The following is a 25,127-nucleotide window of genomic DNA, read 5'->3' as shown; positions in this document are numbered from 1 at the left end:
TTCAAAAGCTACCGTTAAGGGCTTCCCTGGTGGCGCAGTGGTTGAGAATCCGCCTGCCAATGCTGGGGACACCCGTTCGAGCCCTGGTCCGGGATCCCACATGCTGCAGAGCAACTAAGCCCGTGCACTGCAACTACTGAGCCTGTGCTCTAGAGCCCACGAGCCACAACTATTGAGCCTGCGTGCTGCAACTACTGAAGCCTGCGTGCCTAGAGCCCGTGCTCTGCAACCAGAGAAGCCACCGCAATGAGAAGCCTGCACCACAGTGAAAGTAGCCCCCCACCCACTTGTGCACAGCAACAAAGACCCAATACAGCCAAAAATAAATAAATAAAATAAATAAATGTATTTTAAAAAAGCTATTATTAAGCAAGAGGACTGAATCCTTTGTGCTTTAACAGTTTAACATCTCAGACTCCCGGGATCAAAGTTCCCTCGTAATTAGCAATTTGGAAATTCCGACCTTACCCACAAGGCAATAGGTTAGAGCAGGTAATTTACATGAAATGACTGCCAAGGTGTTTCTCAATTACTTAACACAAAACAGAGGGAATGGGAGGAGTCATAAATATCTACAAGAGGAGAAAGAAACCAAATAAACTAGGAACTTCGAAGCTCGGTGGGTAAGAAATTAGTAACTCTCCTGACGGCCAACGCCTGACTTTATTTGCCGCCCAGCCCACCCCCCTCCGCCGTCAGGTCTACCCCGGAACGCCATTAGGATGGTGTAAACGGAGGCTGATTATGGGGAAACAGCCCTTGTTCTCGGCACGTGAAGGGCAACAAGTGTCCATGAAAGGAGGGCACAGAACAAAACGCCCAGACCTCCGCGGGCAGGTTTCCAAACTAGTTGCCCTGGGGTTTTTCCAGACACATCTGTTCCTCACACCCAGTGCCCTTGGCTACCCTTGGCATGCCCCGGGCGTGCGGGGCGAGAAGCAGGCTGCGGGGCAACTTCACAAGTAGGCTCTTGAGCCAACAACAAGGGAGTGAGGTTCCACAAAGTTCTCTCAAGCCTCGGGGAAAGGGAGACCCGGGGAGAACTGCTGGTTTTCTTTTGACTAAAAATCCGACGCCCGCCTGGGGAGGCTGAGGCGCTTTGGATCAGTTTCCCAAACCCCCAACGTGCCCGGAGCGCACCCCGCCCAGGAAAAGCGCCCGCGCCGCCTCGCGCCCTCTGGCAGGTGATGCCAGCCCTGGTGCAGGAGGTGCAGGCGCCGGGCTACAACGCTCCCGGCTAGCCTCTCCTCCCGACCGAAGGGCCCGCCGGCGTCTCCCTTACCCAGCTCGGGACCCCTAAAGGAAAAGAGTTGCACCGACCGTGGAGCTCGGCGGGAGCGGACGGCTGCCTGGTCCGCGCGCGGCGCCTGGGCGAGAGGAAGCCGAGACGGCGAGGGTGGGTGGCGAGTGTCCCGGGCTCCGGCGCGGCAGGGGCCCCGGCTGCACCGCTGCCTCCGCTTCGCAAAACTTCCTGGGCACGGCTTCTCTGGGGAGGTCCTCCCCGAGCCGCCCGCCTCCGGCCACCCGGTGGGATGGAGCGTCTCCACCTCCCGTCCGCAATCGCCAGACCAAAGGGATGACTGTGCGCGCGCACGAGGGCTCGTAAGAAAAGGAAAACTCGGAGGAACACGCCTCCCGTCTGTCCTCCCCTTCTCCCAAAGCTCCCAGACCTTCTACTCCACTCTAGGGCGGCAAGAATGTCCAAACCTTCCAGCCCTCCAGGGATGCAGCCACTATAAAGCACTAGGCTGCCGCCCCCTCCCAGGCCCTGAAGGCTAGGAGTCGTTTTAACTATTTCCTTCCTGAAATGAAAGTGGTGGTGAGGGGACGGGGATCGAGGAGGAGGGTAGTTTAACAGACAAGACTCAGAACTGAGGAAGGCCTTGCAGAGAAAACGTTCCTTTCCCAGTAAGTGCAGGCAGACTTGATCTGGAGGGAGAGACTGCAGAGTCAGGATCCGAGAGCGTGGTTTCTGCTCTGCGTTCCCTGCCCCTTTGCTCGTCTTGTACGTTCCCTCTTAAGCTTATAGAAAGTAAAAGAGCCAACGTGGACAGCAGTTTACTGGATCAAGGACGTTTTGTTTCTATCTTGTCCCTTGAAGCCAGCATCCCAGGCCTACCTAGTACTGGCCCAGGGCAAAGCAGGAGCCCCTGGAGAGATTGTGGATGGGTCCAGTCTGTGGCTCCGAGAAACCTATGATTCCTCAAGAAATCCAAACAGGGAGGATGCAGATGCTGCAGAAGGTGGGTTTCAACATGTCTATACCATAGAGAGTTTATCCTAAATGGGGTCGTGGGAGAGGAGATGAGGGACAAAGGCCATTGCCTGTGACAGGTGAGAAAAAATCAAGGCCCCTTGAAAAGGAAACCCTTGTACATTGTCGGTGGGAATGTAAATTGGTTCAGCCACTGTGGAAAACAGTATGGAGGTTCCTCAGAAAACGAAAAAATAGAACTACCATATGATCCAGCAATCGCACTCCTGCGTATATATCTGAAGAAAACTGAAAACACTAATTCGAAAAGATACATGCACCCCAGTGTTCATAGCAGTGTTACTTACAGTCACCAATATATGGAAGCAACCCAAGTGTCCATCAGTAGATGAATGGATAAAGAAAATGTGGTATATATATATATATATATATATATATATATATATATATATATATATATATATATATATATATATATTATGGAATACTACTCAGCCATAAAAAAGAACAAAAATTTGCCATTTGCAACATGGATGGACTTGGAGGGTATTATGCTTAATGAAATAAGTCAGACAGAGAAAGACAAATACTGTAGGTAATCACTTATATGTAGAAGCTAAAAAATAAAAAAAACCTACTGACTATAACAAAAAGGAAACACACAGAAATAGGGAACAAACTAGTGCTTACCAGTGGGGAGAGGGAAGAGGGGAGGGACAAGATAGAGGTAGGGGATTAAGTATAAACTACTATGTATAAAATAAATAAGCTACAAGGATATAGTATATAGCAGTATTTATATATTATATAGCAGGGAATATAGCCAGTATTTTATAATAACTTTAAATGGAGTATAACCTTTAAAAATTGTGAATCACTATGTTGTACACCTCTAACTTATATAATATTGTAAATTAACTACACCTTGATAAAATCACAATATGAGACAATATTTAATAACCTGAGTAAATGTTCAATATCAAGAAAAGAATAAAAATAAAACATTCTATGGAAAAATATAATCAAGGGCTCCTTAGAGAAGGCCTTGCACCCCGGGAGTCCTTCAATGCATTGTTGGTATGAGGCATATTGTGGAAATGTGAGTTTGGAGTCACATTATATTACAGACTGTTCTGATTATCAGCTGCAGCTAAAGAAAATCACCCTAAAATGGTAGTGGTTTAAAACAACATACCTTAGTCATCAATCTGCAATTTGGGCGGGACTTGGCTGGAACAGCTCGTCATCTTTGCTGGGCCTGGAGGCTCCACTTCCAAGATAGTTTGCTTTCTTGGTAATGAGTGTTGGGTTTTCTCTATGTGTGTCTCCCTACAAAGTGGTTTATGTTTCCTCACAGCATGGTGGCTGGGTTCCAAGAAGGAGTGTCCCAAGAGACAGGAAATGGTAGCTGCCAGTTTCTTAAAGTCTGGGCCTAGAAACTGATATAGTGTCACTTCTGCGAATTCTATTAGTGAAGCAGTCACAGATCCTAGATTCAAGGTGAGGGGATACAGACTTCACCTGTCAATGCAAGGCGTGTCAGAGGATGTGAGGGGCATTTTGTAATACTATCAAAGAGATCCACAGAATACCACTGTTGAAAGGGACCTTAATAGTCACCTAGTCCAATGGGCTGGGTATTACCCTGTGCATTAATCTGTTCTATCTACAGCTTCCTCACGTTGAAGAGTCAGCCAGAATAATTAATAGCTTTTATATGTGCCTTTGTTTGCATTTTAAAAAGGTGCCCCTTTAGGCACAAGGCTTGGCAAGCTGACAATATTTTCAGGGAAGAAAAAGTCCTACACCAGGGTTCAAACCTTGGGATGTGAAACATGTGCTGGTTTTTAACCCCCATTCACCCTATGACCAGACACACTTGGACAGTACAACTTGCACAACTGAACATGACAGTCTATTCGGTCTTTGGTAGAGCACATCTATCAGCCTCTACCTCCTGGGACAGCTCATCCCACTGTGGTGCAGGTCTAATTGTTCAAAGTCTTTTCTTCATACTCATTAGGATGGCTATTATCCAAAAGCAGAAAACAAGTGTTGGTAAGGATGTGGAGAAATTGGAACCCATGTGTGTCGCGGTGGGGAAGTAAAATAGTGCGGCAGCTGTGGAAAACCATTTGGCAGTTCCTCAAAAAATTAAACAGAAAATTACTGTGTGATCCAGCAATTCCATTTTTTGAGTATATACCCAAAATAACTGAATGCAGGGATTTGAACAGATATTCATATACTTATATTCATAGCAGCGTTATTTACAATAGCCCAAAGATGGAAACAACCCAAATGTCCATCTATGGATGAATGGACAAATAAAATGTGGTATATATATGTAACCTGAAATATTATTCAGCCTTATAAAGGAAAAAAATTCTGATACATGCTACAACATAGATGAAACTTGAAGACATTATGCTAAGGAAAGTAAGCCAGATCCAAAAGGCGAGCTATTGTATGAGTCCACTTATATGAGGTAGATAGAATAATAGTCAATATCTTAGAGACAGAAACTAGAATGCTGGTTACCAGGGACTTGAGAGAGGGAGGAATGAGTGTTTATTGTTTAACGGGTTTCAGAATTTCAGTTGGGGGTGATGAAAAAGTTCTGGAGGTAGATGGTAAGGATGGCTGCACAGCAATGTGAATGCACTTACTGTGACAACCATACACTGACAAATGGTTAAAATAATAAGTTTATTTTAAGTATATTTTACCACAATAAAAGATATTCTTCCTGACATTAAGCTGAAATCTGTCTCCCCATAATATTACCTTTTGATCGGCCCTATAAGTTCATAAAAACAGTTTTCTCTCTCTTCTGAGAAAGATCTTCAGATATAAACAAATAGGTTTATGTGCATCACCAGCACAGATCTGCCTTTGTAAGACATTGGGGTTGCCTCATTCTGGATGAGAACAACATGAACTTTAGTTGTGGAAGATTTATTTTCTCATCTTCTCCGCTTTACTTTCAGGAAAATGACTCCAGTGGATTTAAAACAGTGGTCATTCAAATTAACTACCTCCAGTAACCCCTCTCCCTATAGCCAAGACTTTAAATACTTGCCTCACTATTGTATTCCCTGCTTTGTACTTTTAATGAACATATAATTCACATATTTGACTAAGTTTCTCAACTCAACTTCCAAAGGTTATTTCTTTTCCCTGAAAGGTGGGTTGGAAGCAATCTGCAGGTCTTCTGGGTTTCAGGGAGACTTTCTCAATCACACTTGACTTCTAGTTCGTGCAGCTCATTAAGTGGAGCATTACTGTAATGGTATTTACAATGGTTTTTCTCAGCATCACATTATCATTATTGATTTCCTGAACAATAATTACAGAAGATTAAGAAGTACTCAAGATATCACTTAAAAGGCAACTTTTCATGCGTCCTTGTGGGTAAATGTTCTTATGAATTTAAGTTTCTTGATTCAAATGTGCAGATCCATTTCACAATTGCTAATTCCTTAGCTCCTCATATCTGAACTGCAATAAAGGATCTGAATCGCACAGTATTTGCTAGGAATGTTGTGTTCACTTTAAGGCTCCCTGGGGGCAATAAAACACAATGGGTTCAGGGAAGAACCACGGAAATGAAGAAAGACTGGACAGCCGGTTATGAGAAGAAAGATGGAGAGACTGGGGAAGTGTACACCAAATCCTGAACCTGTCACTGCAGCACTGGGCAGTATCATGGCTGAGACTCACTATTGGCAGAGAACATCACTGACCTGGAGGAGAAAAAGCAAGCCTTGTGATTTGAAGGTCCATTTTTAATTAAAATTCACCAAAGACAGTTTGTTTCCAAAAGGAAGTATTCCAAAATGCTAGGTTGTAGAGGGGTTGCTGAAGATTCTAGAAGTTTTCTCACTGCAACAATGTTGCACCTGGTGGTCCAGACTTCAGGGTATCTCATCAAAATATACCAAAGGCCTAATTATGTAGCCCAGTGTTTTGTAAACTGCTGGCAGCCTCATAGGAGGGCTGAAAAATCAGTCAATCTTAGCATCACTAATGACTGGATGAGCAGATATTAGGTGTCCTCTGATGACATAGTACATCTGGCCCAAAATGTTTAACCTGAATCAAGACTTTAGCTATTCTTGTTTCCAGGAAAGATAGGAGATAAACCACAAGTTAAACAAATACCATGAAGAAGCAAATAGATAAATCCAGAAAGTATGACATTTTACTCTTCAGTGAATTAATCAATAAAAAAGGGATATTTTTCTAGATTATAAGAGACTTAAAGGAGCACAACAACCAGTTACACCATCCTGGATTGGATCCTGGCTTTGAGAAACCAATTATAAAGGACATTTTTTTGAGAACTGGGAAAATTTAGATTTGGACTAGGTATTAGATGTTATTAAGAAATTACTGGGCTTCCCTGGTGGCGCAGTGGTTGAGAGACTGCCTGCCGATGCAGGGGAGGCGGGTTCATGCCCCGGTCCGGGAAGATCCCACATGCCGTGGAGCGGCTGGGCCCGTGAGCCATGGCCGCTGAGCCTGCGCATCCGGAGCCTGTGCTCCTCAATGGGAGATATAATTTACTTTTAACTACCATAGCAGAAACAAAAATGACAGGAGTTAAAAAAAAAAAAAAGAAGAAGTGTAAAAAAGTACCTGAAGTCTTGGCACATAACAGGAGCTCAGTAAATGATAGATCTTTTCACTTTCATTTCTTCCTTCCTTGTTTGTCTGTGAGGTGACTGGTAGAGCAGAATAAGCAGCATCACGTGAGAATCTGGCTGACTTCAGGAAGATGTCATAGCAGTAGGGCTAAGGCCAAGGAGACCAGTGGCATCCAAAGAGCTACAAGGTAAAAGCTGTAAAGAGATCTGATGCCTTGCATCGGCCCAGAGGAGACCAACCATCCACAGCAGAGTTTAATGTCGATGTTGCAGCAGGGATCCTTAACAAGATAGAAGGAGCCTGGGACTTCCCTGGCGGTCCAGTGGTTAAGACTTTGTGCTGCCACTGTAGGGGGTGTGGGTTCGATCCCTGGCTGGGGAACTGAGATCCTGCACACTGTGCGGTGAGGCCAAAAAAAAAAAAAAAAAAAAAAAAAAAAAGAAGGTGCCTGAGAGTTCCAGTGTTTGTTAGTGAGGACAGGCCAAAATGGGTACTATCATGAGGTCATTATGACTCTGACTCTTGAATGTTCCTTAGGCTGATGTGGGCTTGGGAACTGTGGATTGCACTTGCAATCAAAGAAGACAAACAAACAGAAAGCCTGATCTTGAGTGAAGGAGACAGTGAAAAGAGGTGCATTGGGCTGCTCCCCCCAGGCCTGCAAGCCCTGTACTTGCCCAGCCTTGAGACCGAAGACAGAGCCTGGAGTCAGTGACAGAGACATCAATAGTTTAATGGATGGGAATCTTAAATGTCTGAGCAAAAGGGTCCTGGAGTGATACCCCACCGTGGACAGCAGACAGCAGGCAGGACACGGCAGCAATCTTCACTCCTGGGAGGAATAGGGAGACTACTCCTTATAGGGGGAACTGACTCATCGGTTACCAGGTAAATCAGCAGAGGGGCATGGCCCTCTTAGACCCTCAGGCTAAGTACCTTCATGGTCAGAGGTCTTCCTTTCGATAAACTTGTTAACATTTTTTAAATATTTATTTATTTATTTATTTGGCTGTGTCAGGTCTTAGTTGAGGCACATGGAATCTTCATTGCAGGACTGGGGATCCTTCCTTGCAGCGCGAGAGCTCCTTATTGCATGGCAAGGGCTGCTCTCTAGTTGTGGTGAGGGATCTAGAATTCAGGCTCAATAGTTGTGGCACACAGGCTTAGTTGCCCTGCGGCATGTGGGATCTTAGTTCCCCAACTAGGGATTGAACCTGCGTCTCCTGCATTGGAAGGCAGAGTCTTAACCACTGGACCACTAGGGAAGTACCTTGGTAAACTATTGTAGGGGAGCCATTCTGATCTAAAGACTAGAACAGTCACTAGCTCAGGCTGGGGGCAAGTATGTAGGTGTTTACTGATTAGTCTCTGTGATTAAGAGGGAAGTTCAGTTATGTGAGTAGAGTGTAAATAAAACAGGGATGGGTCGAGCAGGGGATGTACAGAGAGCAAGAGAACAGCCATCTTGAATGGCCTGGCCATACAAGGTGACAGCAGGTCTCATGTGTAGTAACTTCAGATCAGGAGAGGGAAAGGCCATTAGCTTATAATTTTTGTTTAGATATGTCAGGGAAACATGATAGACCTTGACAATGGTAGAAAAGATTGGTAGGTGTCCTGTCTAGTGCACTCTTCTGTGTTATCTATGCCTTTCCTCATCTTTGAGCTATTTTATGACTCTGTTAATTGTAGAAAACTGACAGAAATGCAAGTGATTCTTGTCTGTAGAAATGAAAATTAATTTTGACTGGTAGAGATGTAAGTGTTTCTTGTCTTGTGGATGTTGATGTTGTCAGCTGGGCTGCCACCATAAAATACCCACAAAATGGGTGGCTAAAACAACAGAAATTTATTTTGTCACAGTTCTGGAGACCCGGAAGTCTGAAATCAGGGGACCATTATGCTCAAGATGTGGTGAGAGCCCTCTTCCTGGCTTACAGATTTCTGCCTTCTTGCTGTGTCCTCACATGACAGAGGGAAGAAAAGTGAGATAGGTAGATAGAGTACTCTGGTATCTCTTCTTTTTAATTTTTTTAAAATAAATTAATTTATTTATTTTTGACAGTGTTGGGTCTTTGTTGCTGTGTGAGAGCTTTCTCTAGTTGCAGAGAGTGAGGGCTACTCTTTGTTGTGATGCACGGGCGTCTCATTGCGGTAGCTTCTCTTGTTGCAGAGCATGGGCTTTAGGCACGTGGGTTTCAGTAGTTGTGGCACACGGGCTCAGCAGTTGTGGTTCGTGGGCTCAACCGCTCCGCACCATGTGGGATCTTCCTGGACCAGGGCTTGAACCCGTGTCCTCTGCTTTGGCAGGTGGATTCCCTACCACTGCACCACCAGGGAAGCCCTGGTGTCTCTTTTATGAGGGCACTAATTCCATCCTCAGGGCCCCACCCTCATGACCTCATCTAATCTGAATTACCTCCCAAAGCTCCATCTGCAAATACCATTACATAGGAGGTTAAGGCTATAACATATGAATATGGGGGGGACACAGACATTCAGCCCATATCATCCCACCCCAAAATTCATGTTCTTCTCACATGCAAAATACATGCCTTCCATTCCAACAGCCCCCAAAGTCTTAACTCATTCCAGCATCAATTCTAAAGTCTAAGGTCCAAAGTTTCACTTAAACGTTATCTAAATCAGATATGGGTGAGACTTAAGGTATGATTTGCCCTGAGACAAAATTTCTCTCCTGCTGTGAATGTGCGAAACCAGACAAGTTATGTATTTCCAAAATACAATGGGGAGATAGGCATAAGATAGACAGTTTATTCATATGTAAGGGGAAGTTGTAAGATCATATTAACTATAGGCTTTTTTAATGCTTTATGATTCTATGATTATCTTACAATGATTTTAGGATCAAAATGGATATTTAGGATATAAAATGGACTTTATATTTAGGAAATAAGATGTCTTTATTTATCATTGATCAGGTTATGTGAAAGAAAAGCTTTTGGAAGATGAATTTGGCAGAAGTGTTTCACATATCTGAATAGTAACTAGTGGCAAGAAGACAGGTTAGGTTGGTGTATTATTTTAGTATGAAGCATGTGGTAGAGAATAAAGTGGTGATGAACACTGCTTTGGTGGTTTGGGGATAATGTTTAAGGCACAAATCCTAGAGACATTTAAAATGAAGAAGACTGATGTAGCAGCTAGCTTATGCTGTATAACAAATCACCCCACAACACGTTGGCTTAAAACAACAATTTTTTACTAGCTCATGATTTTGTAGGTCAGCAATTTGGGCTAGGCTCATCTGGTTGGGTTTTTTGCTGGTCTTAGCCAGGCTCATTAATGCAGTAGAGTGCCCTCACATATCTGCAGTCATCCAGATTCTATGGCCTTGCTTACATATTTGGCTCTTGGCTGGAGTAAGGGGTTAGTTATCAGTGTCATGTGTCTTTCATCATCCAGCATGTTATCCTGGCTCATTCGCCTGGAGGTATCAGTGTTTCAAGTGCAGCAAGAAAGGGCAAGCCCCAATGCTCGTGTACTTTTCAAGTACTGGCATCATGTTTGCTATTATCCTGTTGGCCAAAGCAAGTAACATGGTAAAACCCAGAGTCAGTATTGGTGGAGACTGGCCAAGGGCATGAAAAGAGAGAGAGACAATTATCGCAATCATTTGTGCAAACAATCTAATGCAACCCAGAATTTTTTTTTCTTGAGGGGGCTGGGGGTGATGTGAGGAACAGATTGGATCTATGGGATGAAGTTAGAAGAGACTAAAAAATGACTCTAAAATTTCCTGGAGTGAGCTCAGAACCGTTCATCAATATTTATTTAGTAAAAACCGTGTATCAGGTTCTGTGCTAGGAATAGAGATTTGAAAAAGCAACAACAAATAAGGCATGACCCTATCCTAAAGAAGCCTGAGGTCTAATGGGAAAAAGATAATCAACAGCTTAAAAACAACACAGTAAGTGTTAGGATAGACCTATTTGCTAGATAAGGGGCTGGGAAACATTTTCTGTAAAAGGATATCTAGTAAGTATTTTTGGTTCTGTGGACCCTACAGCCTCTATCACAACCAGTGAACTCTGCTGTGATCACACAAAAGGAGCCCTAGACAATATGTAAGCAAAGTGACCAGGTGAGAAAGATGGACAGTGAATCCATTAGGGTGTCTAGAAAGGGAAGCCAGGTTTGGGGGGTAAGAGGGGTTTATGTGGGAAGAAGAAGAATTCAGTTTTTAAATAGCTTGAGTCTAAGGGCATATGAGGGCTTCAGGCTTGAAATTAAAGCATGCAGAGATCAGTAACTGAAGCCAAGAGTTGGATGCATTTCATTTGGAGACAGAATGTGAAAAAGAAAAGGGCAAAGAAATGAGGATGAGCTTTGTACAAAGCATTCAGTTAGAAGCTTGTCAAACAGAGAGAATCACCCGAGAAAGAACCAGAGAAGAAGGGCAGAGTCTGTGACACAAAGAAAGAGGAGAGTTTCAGGAATGAATGAATGGTCAAGAGAGGTCAAAGGGAATGAAGAGTGGGAATGGGTCACGGAGACCGGCAATAAGGGGGATATTGTTCTAAGGCTGTCAAGCTGAGCCTTTAGGCAAACTTTTCTGCTTTACACACATACAAAATACCTTAGTAATTAGAAACAGTGCAAAAAGACATGCAGAAACATTGCTAAGTAGTGAGTATAAATCTTTTCGCTAGGTTTACTTTCATAATAGGTGGAAGAAAAATCAACACCATCTATAATTAGCATGTGCTACATTAGCCTTTTTTTCAAGACTGCTTGGTAACTTTTGGAAAAGGAAAATTATTTTCTTGGGAAATAATTCTATTTCTATTTGTATACGGAGGTGAACAATGACAAGGAAGCTTGCATGTCAGGTAAAACCTTTTATTGAAGCTAATTTCTAATTTACATTTTTAAAAGGTGAATATGTTTTCCATGGTTTTATCTGAATGCTAAGTTAAAACAACCTACACACGTCCATCAAAAGAATGGATAAAGAAGATGTGGTACATATATACAATGGAATATTAATCAGCCATAAAAAAAGAATGAAATAATGCCATTTGCAGTAACATGGATGGACCTAGAGATTATCATACTCAGTGAAGTAAATCAGACAAAGACATAGCATATGATATCACTTAGATGTGGAATCTAAAATAATGATACAAATGAGCTTATTTACAAAACAGAAACAGAGCCATGGACTAAGAAAACAAATTTATGGTTACCAAAAGGGAAAGGTGGGGGTAGGCATAAATTAGGAGTTTGGGCTGAACATGTACACACTACTATATATGAAATAGATAATCAACAAGGACCTCCTGAATAGCACAGGGAACTCTACTCAATATCCTGTGACAACCTAAATGGGAAAAGAATTTGAAAAAGAAGAGATATATGTATATGTACAACTGAATCACTCTGCTATACACCTGACACTAATGCAACATGGTAAATCAATTATACTCCAATATAAAATTAAAAATTTAAAAAAAAAAAGAAAGAAACAATAACTGAGAGAGGGAGAAGGCCAGGAGGCAGAGGCGGGAGAAGCAGCCAACAAAGGTGGGAAGGCTGGGGCCCCAGCGGTGATGAGAAAGGGCCCTGGGAGAGCCACAGGGATGCCCTGATCGAAAGAGGACGCGAGGTCCGGACCTGCATGGGCTTCAGGGAGCCAGAGGGATGCGCGTGCGCGGTTGAGCAGGGAAGCGGCACTCCCTCGCCCCCTCCCCATGCACCGTCTCCTCGGGTTTCCCTCCATTTCTCGCATCTCCTTCCCATTGCAGGCTCCTCCCGCCTTCTTCTGTGAGGGCTCCAATGGAGGTTCTGCCACCACCCCTGCCTGCCCTCGTGCCAGACTGCAGATTTCATGGTTTCTCAAGTCTGCCACCCACCGTCAGCCCAGAGGAACACGCCAGGTCAGGACCCGAGCTCAGGCGTGAATCCTTCCCCGTGCTGCCCACTCCAAATCTCCAAAGTGTGACCTCAAGTTCAGGGCCCGGGTGGGTAACAGGGTGAACCATCTGTCTGTAGGCTGTAAACCAGAGCTGTAAGACAGGTCCTTGTCTTTGAGAACCTCACTTATATGCCAAGGGCTGAAAGAAGGTTTCAACCCTCAGAAAAGGAGGTGGGAGAACTGGACACCTTGCCTTCCCCGACGTGTGTTTGGTGCCTTGGTTGGATTTTGATTCTCAGTGTAACCTGCAGCTGGGGCTTGTTCCCAGCCGCCACGCCCCACCAAGGTTAACAGTTTCAGTCTCTAGTTACGATTAGAAAGGTACCTGAGATAGGACCTTTTTTGTTGAAATTGATGCTGAATCTGGACTCTATACCCTGACATGAAAATAAATCTCCGAGACAGAGGTTTGGGTGAAGTAGAAAAGAATAGCTTTATTGCTTTGCCAGGCAAAGGGGGCCACACCAGGCTAGTGCCCTCAAAACTGTGTGTCCCTACCTGGAGGGGGTAGTGAGGAGTTTTATAGTAATGGTTCAAAAAGGAAGGTATGATCAGCTCATGGACATTCTTCTGATTGGTTGGTGGGGAAGTAAGTGGGAGTCGGCATCATCAACCTTCTGGTTCCAACTGGTCTGGGGGCTACGTGCCTGTGGGCAGCATACCTGTTACTTCTCTTACCTGGTAGGGGTTTCAGTATCTGCAAAACAGCTCAAAGATATTATGTGTATCCCTTGAGGGGAACCAGGACCCTGCCCCAAGGTTGCACTATTGTTTCTTTTATTTATTTTTATTTATATTTATTTATTTATTTTATTTTTTGTATTGTTTCTTTTAACTGTTCCTCCCTTGACTCCACAACTCCTCCCTTCCCTGATTAGCAACTGTTTGAACCTGCACATTGGAATGCAGGGAAGGTCATGGAGGCTGAATGAAGCCTATTTCCTGTAATCAGGAAATGGGGGGGTGGGATTCCCTGGTGGTCCAGTGATTAGGACTCAGTGCTTTCACTGGGGGGCCTGGGTTCAATCCCTGGTCAGGGAACTAAGATCCCGCAAGCTGCACAGAGTAGGAAAAAGAAAGAAAGAAAGAAAGAAAGAAATGGGGGACACAGAAAGACTTTTGTGCCCAGGAGCCCCACGGGGTCCTGCTTGGTTTCAAAATGAGGAAAAAGGAGCCATTAGATGGGACAGTGAGTTGGGTTATGGAGTGTTAATGGCTGGATCAAATAGATGTGGGAGATTTACCAGTGAACAGAATATAGAATCCAGAAATTGCTATGTATGTGTAAGTGTTTGATATAATCATAGTAGCCCACATTTGCTGAGTGCTTATGTGTCAGCTACTGGAGCCATTTCTCAGGTTATCTTATTTAAGTCACTGTAAGTTAGGCACAATGACTCTCTTGATTTTACAGCATTACCCAGAGCCATTACCGGTAAGTGTTGAAGCCAGGCAGTCTGACTCCAGAAGTCTCAGTGGTATCAATAAATTATCTGTTACAAATCATTGGTCAGTGGGAAAAAGATTATCTGAGGAATGACTAAACACTGGGGACAGGCTTTACATCTATTTCATTTGTTAAATATATACTGGATGAATCAATAGTTTAAATGTAAAGAATGAAACCATAAAACATACTACAAGAAAAAAACCAATAATTGAGACTTCTGGCTTTTCGTGTATATTTATTGATGACATTTAAGTAATCTTTAATGCAGAGTGTATTCTGTCACAAAGCTTTCCAATTTTTTTCATCTTAATTTGTCAATCAAGGCTTTAGGACTACTACTTAGATGTCCAAAACTGGGTGATGGGTTTGGTGCTATAAAGAATTTAGAATTCAGATTTCAGAATTCTCTTAATGTGCCATTACCAACAGCTCAGTCATCTCTCATGGATGAGGTCTCCTTCTCAGGCACTCTTGTTATCCCTCAACTGGAAGACTTAGAGGTGGCTTTGCCTAAAGGAGGGTGGATGGATTAGACAGCATCTCAAGGACATTTGTCGACAGCTTTCTGATTTGAATATTTTTGGGCGGGCATCTGTATTTGTTTGCTAGGGCTGCAATAACAAAATACCGCAGACTGGGTGACTTCAGCAACAGAAATTTATTTCTCACAGTTCAGGAAGCTGCAAGTCTGAGATCAAGGTCTTGGTAGGTTTGGTTTCCTCTGAGGCCTCTCTCTTTGGCTTGCAGATGGCAGTCTTCTTGCTGTGTTTTCACATGGTCTTTCATTCTGTGAGTATGTGTATGTCTTAGTCTTATCTTCCTACAAGGACACTGGTTAGTCTTATCTTCCTACAAGGACACTGGTCCTATTGGATTAGGGCCCACCATATGATCTCATTTTGCTTTAATTACCGCTTTAAAGGTCCTATCTCCAAATAGAGTTGTTGAGGGTTAGGAGTTCAACATATGAATTTTAGAGGGGACAAAATTCAGCCCATAAATACATCTAATGCTTGCACTCTGTGTCTTGGAATGGCAGCATGATTTTGCAGCCATGGAACCCCTGCATTCCAGGCCTTGCTCCCACTTGCTGCTTCATGTACTGCCCTTTGGGTTTGAGTGATTTAAAGAAAAATATTCACAGTTTGCTTTATGTGCTTCACAAATGTATATATTTCTGTGGAAGCATTTTAAAGTAAATTATATACATCATAACCTTCACTTTTAAATATTTGATTATCTCAACTATAAGAAACTTTTCCTATTGGAAGAATTTATTTGCAATTTTATTAAATGTTTATTTCTTCTCAAACATATGAATTCAGTTTTGATATTTTCCTGATGCACTTATTTTTTGCTGTCCCCTTTTGGTCAAGTGTGCAGAGTACCTTCTAGGTTGGTGTTTCATCAACATTTTATCCTGGCAAAGTGTTCTGTGGTTAAGTAGCATTCGGAAATGCTGGTGTTAGGTGAGTCTCAAGGATGTGATGATGTCATTAGTCACCATTTTAGTCATACTATGTTGCTAGTAGTCACTACAGGGAAAGTTTATTCATGCTATAGTTTTGTGATTTCTGTCCGTGTGAGATTTAAAAAAAATTATGCCTTGAGGATATTGCATTTTAGACATTGCTTTTTTAAACAGCATTTTAAGCTTTTTTATATTGAGCCCTTACCTACTTTATTCCTTGGAGATACTCTTGTTTTTCATTTCTGGGCTGTGGTAATATTTCCTCAGAACATTAAAAAAATTTTTTTTGATACATGGTAGGAACTAACTGAAGAGTCATATAAATGACTCCACCCCATCCACTCTTCCTGTCTTTATTCAGAGCCAGCTGTATATCCTTAGACCCACATATAGTTAACTTCCATCTACACTCCTATCCCAGGACCCTGTGAGTATTTTCACTGTCTTCTACCTTGAACTACGCGAAACTAAAACACCTTATCTCTTGTCTTATCTCTCCATAGCATTGCAAATTGAAATCCTACTAGTCTGTATTTATCATCTGTTACAGGTCAGACCCTAATTTTTTTCTTTTTTCTTTTTTTAACATTTATTATTTATTTTAAACCATTTCTTAAAAATTGAAGTATAGTTGATTTACAATGTTGTGTTATTTTCAGGTGTACAGCAAATTGATTCAGTTATACGTTATATATCTATATCTATATTCTTTTTCAGATTCTTTCCCCTTAAGGTTATTACAGAACATTGAGTAGAGTTCCTTGTGCTATGCAGTAGGTCCTTGTTGGTTATCTGTTTTACATATAGTCGTGTGTATATGTTAATCCCAAACTCCTAATGTATCTCTTCCCTCCCTCACTTCCTCTTTCCCCTTTGGTCACCATAAGTTTGTTTTCTATGTCTGTGAGTCTGTTTTGTAAATAAGTTCATTTTTTAATATCCCACATATAAGTGATATAATATGATATTTGTCTTTCTCTGTCTGACTTACTTCACTTAATATGATAAACCCTGGGCCCTACTTTTGAGCCTACGTGTTCTCTGAATTTCGTCAGACAAATATATTTGACAACTCTCAAGCAAGGCTCTCCATTTCCGCCCTCTCCTGCCGTCTAGCCTTGGCACTTACCACCCACTCCGATCAGAGTGCCCTCCCAGGTTCGTTTCAGAAACACTCATTCTTCCATTGCAACCTCTGACTTACCTCACCTGTGAGCTCTTTCCACATGTGGCCAGCTGAGTCCACTTATACTTACTACCGCAGGGGTTAGAATGTATCCATTTTCCCTGTCTTCTACATTGCTTAAATGCTTATTTATTGCCCCCCCCCTTTTTTTGGTTTTTCTTATTTAGGCTTTATAATGGAAAGGATTATAACAGATACAGTCCCTGGTCCCACAAATTTTATTTTATTTCATTTTATTTTATTTATTTATTTATTTTAACATCTTTATTGGAGTATAACTGCTTTACATTGTTGTGTTACTTACTGCTGTATAACAAAGTGAATCAGCTATATGTATACATATATCTCCATATCCCCTGCCTCTTGCATCTCCCTCCCACCCTCCCTATCCCACCTCTCTAGGTGGTCACAAAGCACCAAGCTAATCTCCCTGTGCTATGCAGCTGCTTCCCACTAGCTTTCTATTTTACATTTGGTAGTGTATATATGTCAATGCCACTCTCACTTTGTCCCAGCTTACCCTTCCCCCTCCACGTGTCCTCATGTCCATTCTCTACATCTCCGTCTTTTTTCCTGTCCTGCCCCTAGGTTCTTCAGAACCTTTTTTTTTTTTTTAAGATTCCATATATATGTGTTAGCATAGGGTATTTGTTTTTCTCTTTCTGACTTACTTCACTCTATATGACAGATTCTAGGTCCATCCACCTCACTACAGATAACTCAATTTCGTTTCTTTTTATGGCTGAATAATATTCAATTGTATATATGTGCCACATCTTCTTTTTTTTTTTTTTGTGGTATGCGGGCTTCTCACTGTTGTGGCCTCCCCCGTTGTGGAGCACAGGCTCCGGACGCGCAGGCTCAGCGGCCATGGCTCACGGGCCCAGCCGCTCCGCGGCATGTGGGATCCTCCCAGACCAGGGCACGAACCTGTGTCCCCTGCATCGGCAGGCGGACCCTCAACAACTGCGCCACCAGGGAAGCCCGCCACATCTTCTTTATCCATTCATCTGTTGATGGGCACTTAGGTTGCTTCCATGTCCTGGCTATTGTAAATAGGGCTGCAATGAACATTGTGGTACATGTCTCTTTTTGAATTATGGTTTTCTCAGGGTATATGCCCAGTAGTGGGATTGCTGGGTCATATGGTAGTTCTATTTTTAGTTTTTTAAGGAACCTCCATACTGTTCTCCAGTATGGATGAGGCTGCATCTTGTCTTTCTGGTGGGGAGGACTGCGTCCGGTGGTGTGTTTTGGGGTGTCTGTGAACTTATTATGATTTTAAGCAGCCTCTCTGCTAATGGGTGGGGTCGTGTTTCTGTTCTTTTTTAAAATATAATTAATTAATTAAGTTTTGGCTGCATTGGGTCTTTGTTGCTGCACATGGGCTTTGTCTAGTTGCAGCCAGCGAGGGCTACTCTTTATTGTGGAGCGCCGGCTCCTCACTGCAGTGGCTTCTCTTGTTGTGGAGCACGGGCTCTAGGCACAGGCTTCAGTAGTTGTGGTACATGGGCTCAGTAGTTGTGGCTCGTGGGCTCTAGAGCACAGGCTCAGCAGTTGTGGCACACGGGCTTAGTTGCTCCGCGGCATTTGGGATCTTCCCAGACCATGGCTCAAACCCGTGTCCCCTGCATTGGCAGGTGGATTCTTAACCACTGCGTCACCAGGGAAGCCCTGTGTTCCTGTCTTGCTTATTTTTTGGCATGTGGTGTCTAGCACTGGAAATTGCTGGTTGTTGTTTGGAGCTGGGTCTTAGCTTTGAGATGGAGGTCTCTGGGAGAGCTCTCGCCAATTGATATTACATGGAGCTGGGAGCTCTCTGGCTGTCCAATGTCCTGAACTCGGCTCTCCCACCTCAGAGGCTCAGGCCTGATACCTGGTCAGAGCACCAAGACCCTGTCAGCCACACAGCTCAGAAGAAAAGGAGAAAAAGAAAGAAAGAAAGAAAGAAAAATAAAATAAGTAAATTTATTAAAATAAAAAATAAAAAAATATATTATTAAAATAAAAAAGTAATTAAAAAAAAGAGAGCAACGAAAGCAATAAATAAATCCACCAATGATAACAAGTGCTAAAAACTAAACTAAGATAAACATATAAATCAGAAAGTAGTCAGTTGCATACAGCAAACCCTAAGTCTACAGTTGCTCCCAAAGTCCACAGCCTCAATTTTGGGATGATACATTGTCTTTTTAAGTATTCCACAGATGCAGGGTACATCAAGTTGATTGTGGAGATTTAATCCACTGCTCCTGAGGCTGCTGGGAGAAAATTCCCTTTCTCTTCTTTGTTCGCACAGCTCCTGGGGTTCAGCTTTGGATTTGGCCCCGTCTCTGCATGTAGGTTGCCCTCTGGCATCTCTTCTTTGCCCTGACAGGAGGGGGTTAAAGTAGCAGCTGATTAGGGGGCTGTGGCTTACTCAGGCTGGGGGGAGGGAGGGGTACAGATTGTAGGGTAAGCCTGCGGTGGCAGAGGCCAGCGTGATGTTGCAACAGCCTGAGGTGTGCTGTGTGTTCTCCTGGGGAAGTTGTCTGTGGATCACAGGACCCTGGCAGTGGAGGTCTGCACAGGCTACCGGGAGGGGAGGTGTGGATAGTGACCTGTGCTCGCACACAGGATTCTTGGTGGCTTCAACAGCAGCCTTAGCATCTCATGCCCATCTCTGATGTCCGCATTGATAGCCACGGCTCATGTCCATCTCTGGAGCTCATTCAGGCGGTGCTCTGAATCCCCTCTCCTCGCTCACCCCAAAACAATGGTCTTGACTCTTAGGCAGTTCCAGACTTTTTCCCAGATTCCCTTCCATCTAGCTGTGGCTCACTAGCCCCCTTCAGGCTGTGTTCACGCCGCCAACCCCAGTCCTCTCCCTGGGATCCGACCTCCGAAGTCCGAGCCTCAACTCCCAGCCCCACCCGCCCTGGCGGGTGAGCAGACAAGCGTCTCAGGCTGGTGAGTGCTGGTCGGTACCGATCCTCTGTGCGGGAGTCTCCACTTTGCCCTCTGCACCCCTGTTGCTGCGCTCTCCTCCATGGCTCCAAAGCTTCCCCCCCATCCCATGCCCCCTTCTCCAGCAGTGAAGGGGCTTCCTAGTGTGTGGAAACATTTCCTCCTTCACAGCTCCCTCCCAGAGGTGCAGGTCCCATCCTTATTCTTTTGTTTCTGTTTTTTTCTTTTTTCTTTTGCCCTACCCAGGTACGTGGGGAGTTTCTTGCCTTTTGGGAAGTCTGAGGTTTTCTGCCAGCGTTCCGTAGGTGTTTTGTAGGAGTTGTTCCACATGTAGATGTATTTTTGATATATTTGTGGAGAAGAAGGTGATCTCCACATCTTACTCCTCCGTCATCTTGAAGGTCCTCCCCCACACACATTTTAAAAGCTAAAAGTATGACCATGCGTAGCAATCATGCTGCCTACCTTAGGATGGAATATTTCCAGGGTAGGGATTGGAGATTTTTTTTTTGAGGGGGGTAATAGTTTGCATTGAATTCACTTAACTTTTTCAAATTGCATTTATAGCCGACATTTTTAAAGCCTCATAGTATTCCTATAAGAAAAGTAGGGCAGGTATAGGCAAATCTTATTTTCTTATCAGAGTTTATCTGGAAACTGCATCATAAGATGAATCATTGTAAGGACATCCTATTTCCCCCCAAAAGAAAATGTTAACTTTTGAGATTGCTTACCTTACTAAAGACTCCCACATATCTTAGAGTTATTCTAAAAACCGTATAGTAGGTTCTCAATAAAAAACCTGACAAAATGCTTTCATATTTTTTTCTCACTCAATTGTTCTTAAAAATAACACCCAGTGACTTTCACCTTTACTCTCTTCAACATCCTCAATTTATTCAGAGTTATAAGTGTGGTTGCTTGATACCAGATGGTGGACGCATCCATCCTTGAGAGACACTGGACCTCCTAACACTTCATTGATGGCTATCAGTTATCGAGACTCCTCACACTTTATTGATATCTGTAAATACTGTTACCAGGCTATAAGATCAGAAATAAAAAATAGAGCATTATCACAGCAGTACTACAACTGGAATAAGATAGTGTCTTGAGGACTTCCCTGGCGGTCTAATGGTTAAGAATTCTCTGTTTTAATTAATACGGTTTTATAGTTTGTTTTAATAGTTGCTAGAGAAAAGTCTCTCATAATTATTCTTTTTCAATGTTAAGCTCTTTTTCTGGTCACATTTACTTTACAAATAAACTTTAAAATCGATTTTTCAAGTGTCATTGAAAATAGTTTGGATTTTTGTCAGAATCATACTGAATTTGTAGATATCGATTTGGCCAAAATGGATATATTTACCAATAGAATATTCCTATGTGTAAAAGAATAATGTATTTTGATATTGCTTCAGATTTTTCAAAAAGTTTTTCAGAAATATTTAATAATTTTCTTACACCTTTTTGTTTGGTTATTCTTAAAAATAAGAATAAATGTAAGAATATGATTTTTTATTTCATTTAATGGTATTATTGATTTATGGTGATGCAATTATTTTGGTATATCTATCTTATATTTTGATCCTTCAGGAAACTCTCTCATTAGTTCCAATAATGTTTAATTGATTATCTTGAACTATAACTATTCAAAGCATTGTCTATTTTCTTTCTAATATTTCTGCTTCATTTCCTTTCTTGTCTTATTGCATTATCTAGGAACTTCAAAATAAGTTTGAATAATAGTGAAGATTTTTCTTTTTCTTAATTCTTATCTTTTACCCTTAAGAACATCATTTGCTTTATGTTTCAGATACATTCTCTTTATCAAATTAATAGTTTCCAAATAGTTTCCTTCTATTCTTAGCTTACTAAGAGTTACAAAAGAATCAGGAATGGATATAAAGTATGTGTGTGGGTGTGTCCATCTATCAAATGGTTCTTTAATATGTTAACGTGTTGAATTCTGTGAATTAATTTTCTAAAATAAACCAGTCCTTGTATAAGCCATATTTAATTATGATGCTTTGTTCTTTTACTCTATGCTAGATTTGATTCACTAATATTTTAGTAAGAATTTAAAAATTTACATTCGCAAGTGAAATTGGTTTATGGTTTATGGTAAGAGCTGTAATCTCAGATGCCTAGAGGAGCCAAATTTGTCTAAAAAAATTGAGTAGATGAGGCTCACAAAGAGAAGTGGAGACTGCGGTAATAGGAGAATGGATGTTGGGTCTCATAATGTGTATTCAGCATTAAAAAATGCTATCTAAACATAATCATTGGCAAGACAGGTATGGCCCATAGAACTCAGCTTGTAGCATTTAGTATTTGTGTATGTGTTTGTGCTAGCCTTACAGAATGAGTTAGGAGGCTTTTTAAAAAATGTATAGAAACAATTTAAATTAAATAGAGTTTATTGGTTTTATTGAGACAAATTCACCCATAAAATGGTCTGGACCCAGGACCACCCTTTCGGGGGCAAACATATTTATTTAATTTGTCCTAAAGTTATTATCTAATTTGGGTTTACAACTCCTTCTGGAACTCTGTATATTTATGTTTTCTAGGAACATAGTGTTTCATATAGGATTTTTAAATTTTTGTGTAAACAGACATGCATTCTTTTAGACTGAGTTAGCTGGGAGCAGCTGTGCAAGCTGAGACCCCAGGCTTGCCAGTGCAAGAACTGTTTGGGTGCGGAAGTTGCCCCCTTTCCTGAGTGTGTGTGTGTGTGTGTGTGTGTGCACGCGTGTGTTGATTGTGGGTGTCTGGAGTTACCTCAGTCTTGGCTGTGCTTCTGTTTCTTGCCCTATGCTAATAGTCCTGCTCAGTTAGACCTTCTGGAAGCAAATATCCAGCCAGAAGATTTCCATAGACAGAGAGATTCAGGGACAGAGCTGGCTCAGGTATTCTATAGGTATTTCTTTAATTGCTTACCTTGATAATCTCCTCATCATCCACTCTGCCCCTCACATTTGTGGATTCAGAACTTACAATTTCTCTGTGACGAGGCCTTAGAGATGAATGTCTCTTTCATGGTTGTCTTTCCCACACCTATTTTGTGTTTCAGTTTTCTCTGGTTTGGATATCCATCAGTCTGATCTCATCTGCTTTTTATTTCCTCAAAGTTTCTGGTCTACTGATTATAGTTTTTCTTGTTTCCAGCGCTGTTAGGGGTTTATTCTTTAGAAAAAACTTTTTATATTTTCAAATGGGTTTTGGGAAGGAATGAAAAGTAAACATATGTGTTTCTTCTGTCACCTTGAACTGAAAGCTTTGTGAGCTCTGTATAATTGCTTATTACTTTATTAGACTCTTATTCAGTCTCCTTTCTAACAAACATACACTTTTTTTCTCTAACAGTTGGGAAGTTAATATTAGATAGAGGTTTTTTTTTTATGGTTTAACATTATGGTATGAATGAAGTATTGACTAGAAATATTTCTTTTAATCACTTCTAAATTTTTAGACTCCTTATTATGTTTGAACCATGAACTTATTTGAGCATTACAAGTTTTGTGGTTTAAACATTCTTTAAAAAAATTATAAATTCTATGGTCTTTGCAGTAGTCCATTCAGTAAGGCCAGTATGGAATTCAATTACTAAATCAGCTGAGAAAGGATTGATATATAACCCATTGGAAACAGGGACTGTAGAGGTGGATACAATGTCTTTTGCTCAGATACACAAAGGGGACATAAGCGATGTCATGAAAGGCTGTGGAGTTGGTGTTTGAAATCATATAATTGGGTTTTGCCTCTAGCATTCTGAATTTTGGGACCTCGAGCAAGTCCCTTAAATTTCTGAACCTCAGTTTCCCCATCTGCAAAATGGTAACGATTGTATCTGTTCATCCTTATCTTGAAAGTTTTGAGAAAATGAAGGTGAATCTCCTTTAAGAAACCAAAGTTAAGTAAATGTGAGTCAGTTATTAAGTGTTCTTATACCTTACCAATGACTATCTTCAAAGATGTTTTTAAAATCAATAGAATTCTTGACTTCTTTCGAGGTGGGGACAACTTGAATTCAAACATTTATTATTTTTTATTATGAAAATGAGACCTTATGTCTGGGAAAATGACAAACGCAGAATAATAAGTTCTTTGTTTAATAAAGTAGAACAATTCATTAGATCTGATGAAAAATAGAGCTTTCATTTCTAATAGAGCTTTCATCAGTGTTTCAAAATTATGTTTCCCAAAAGGAACCAATTTGGAGATATTTTCATAGAAACATCTGGATAGTGGTTTAGAAATGTTTAGAATGTGCCTTGTCTAAGTGTACTTAATTTATTTTGGCTGGCTAAGCCTTTTCTCTAGAATAGATATTTAGGACTCACCTTTCCTTGGTTAGTTTCTCCCAATAACTAGTGTCAACTGAAGAGACTCATTCTTTTAATCAGAATGCCCAGTCTGGCAGCCCGTGTGAGTCAGTCTTCAGTTTGAGAATTCTGCCAGGCAGAGAATTACTAAAGAAAAAAAAATTGAAGTCAGACCATGAAAACTCAGGATTCATTTGTACCCAGCTAATTCACCAGGGAAAATAACCTTGGGGTATATTTATTGTAGAAGAAAATTAAGCATTCTAATGGATCAGGATCAAGCCTTTGGAAAAAGAGAGGGGTTCTTTAACAAAAAGTCCCTCTCTCCTACCCAACCTTCCTGTGACCTGAAGTTATGGAAACAAAATGCTCCAAAGAACAAATACTGTTGAAAGTTTGTTTGTGGTGGTTGAAGGGGAATGGCATGCCACAGAAATGGAACTGAATAACAGATGCCTTACGGAAAGTCCAAGACTGTCCTCTTCATGGAAGACAACATTTTCTAACATACATATTTAAGATTATAATTGCCACTTTAAGTATCACTTTATTGACATTGTGCAAGTTTTATATGTAGTATTTTTGTCAGCATTCAGTTTTAAGTATTCTGTAATTCCAGTATACTTTGTATTTCTCAATTTATTATTTAGAAGTATGGTTTTTAATTTCTCATTGTATTTTTTACAGGCTTTTTGTTATTAACTTTTAACTTTGTTGCATTGCTGTCAAAGAATACTATCTCTGTAATATCAATTCTTTTGTACTAGATGAAACTTCCTTTGTAGTATAGGGCATGGTTAATTAAGATTTCCATGAGATCCTGGAAACATTTAAGGCCTCCAGACATCTTCTTTACTTAGGTCCTTTCTTTTTGTCTATTCTATGAGATTCTTGACCAGTGGTTCTCAAACTTTAGTGTACATCTGCACCACTTGGATGACTT

At 41.6% G+C, this 25,127-nt stretch overlaps 1 protein-coding gene across 2 annotated transcripts in view; it reads right to left on the bottom strand.

Moving 5' to 3' along the window:
• The window catches only part of EDNRA (endothelin receptor type A), a 62,198-nt gene extending 60,791 nt beyond the window's left edge, over positions 1-1,407 (bottom strand). For both annotated transcript variants that reach the window (XM_060116091.1, XM_060116099.1), the window contains exon 1: positions 1,321-1,407. The gene's annotated coding sequence lies outside the window, so the exon portion shown is untranslated. The remainder of the gene's footprint in view (positions 1-1,320) is intronic.
• Positions 1,408-25,127: the final 23,720 nt, after the last annotated feature.

The sequence above is a fragment of the Mesoplodon densirostris genome, chromosome 1 (assembly GCF_025265405.1).
Source record: "Mesoplodon densirostris isolate mMesDen1 chromosome 1, mMesDen1 primary haplotype, whole genome shotgun sequence".
Classification (NCBI taxonomy): Eukaryota; Metazoa; Chordata; class Mammalia; order Artiodactyla; family Ziphiidae; genus Mesoplodon; species Mesoplodon densirostris.
The sequence above is the reverse complement of the archived record's forward strand: the minus strand, read 5'-3'. Positions and strand labels throughout refer to the sequence as shown.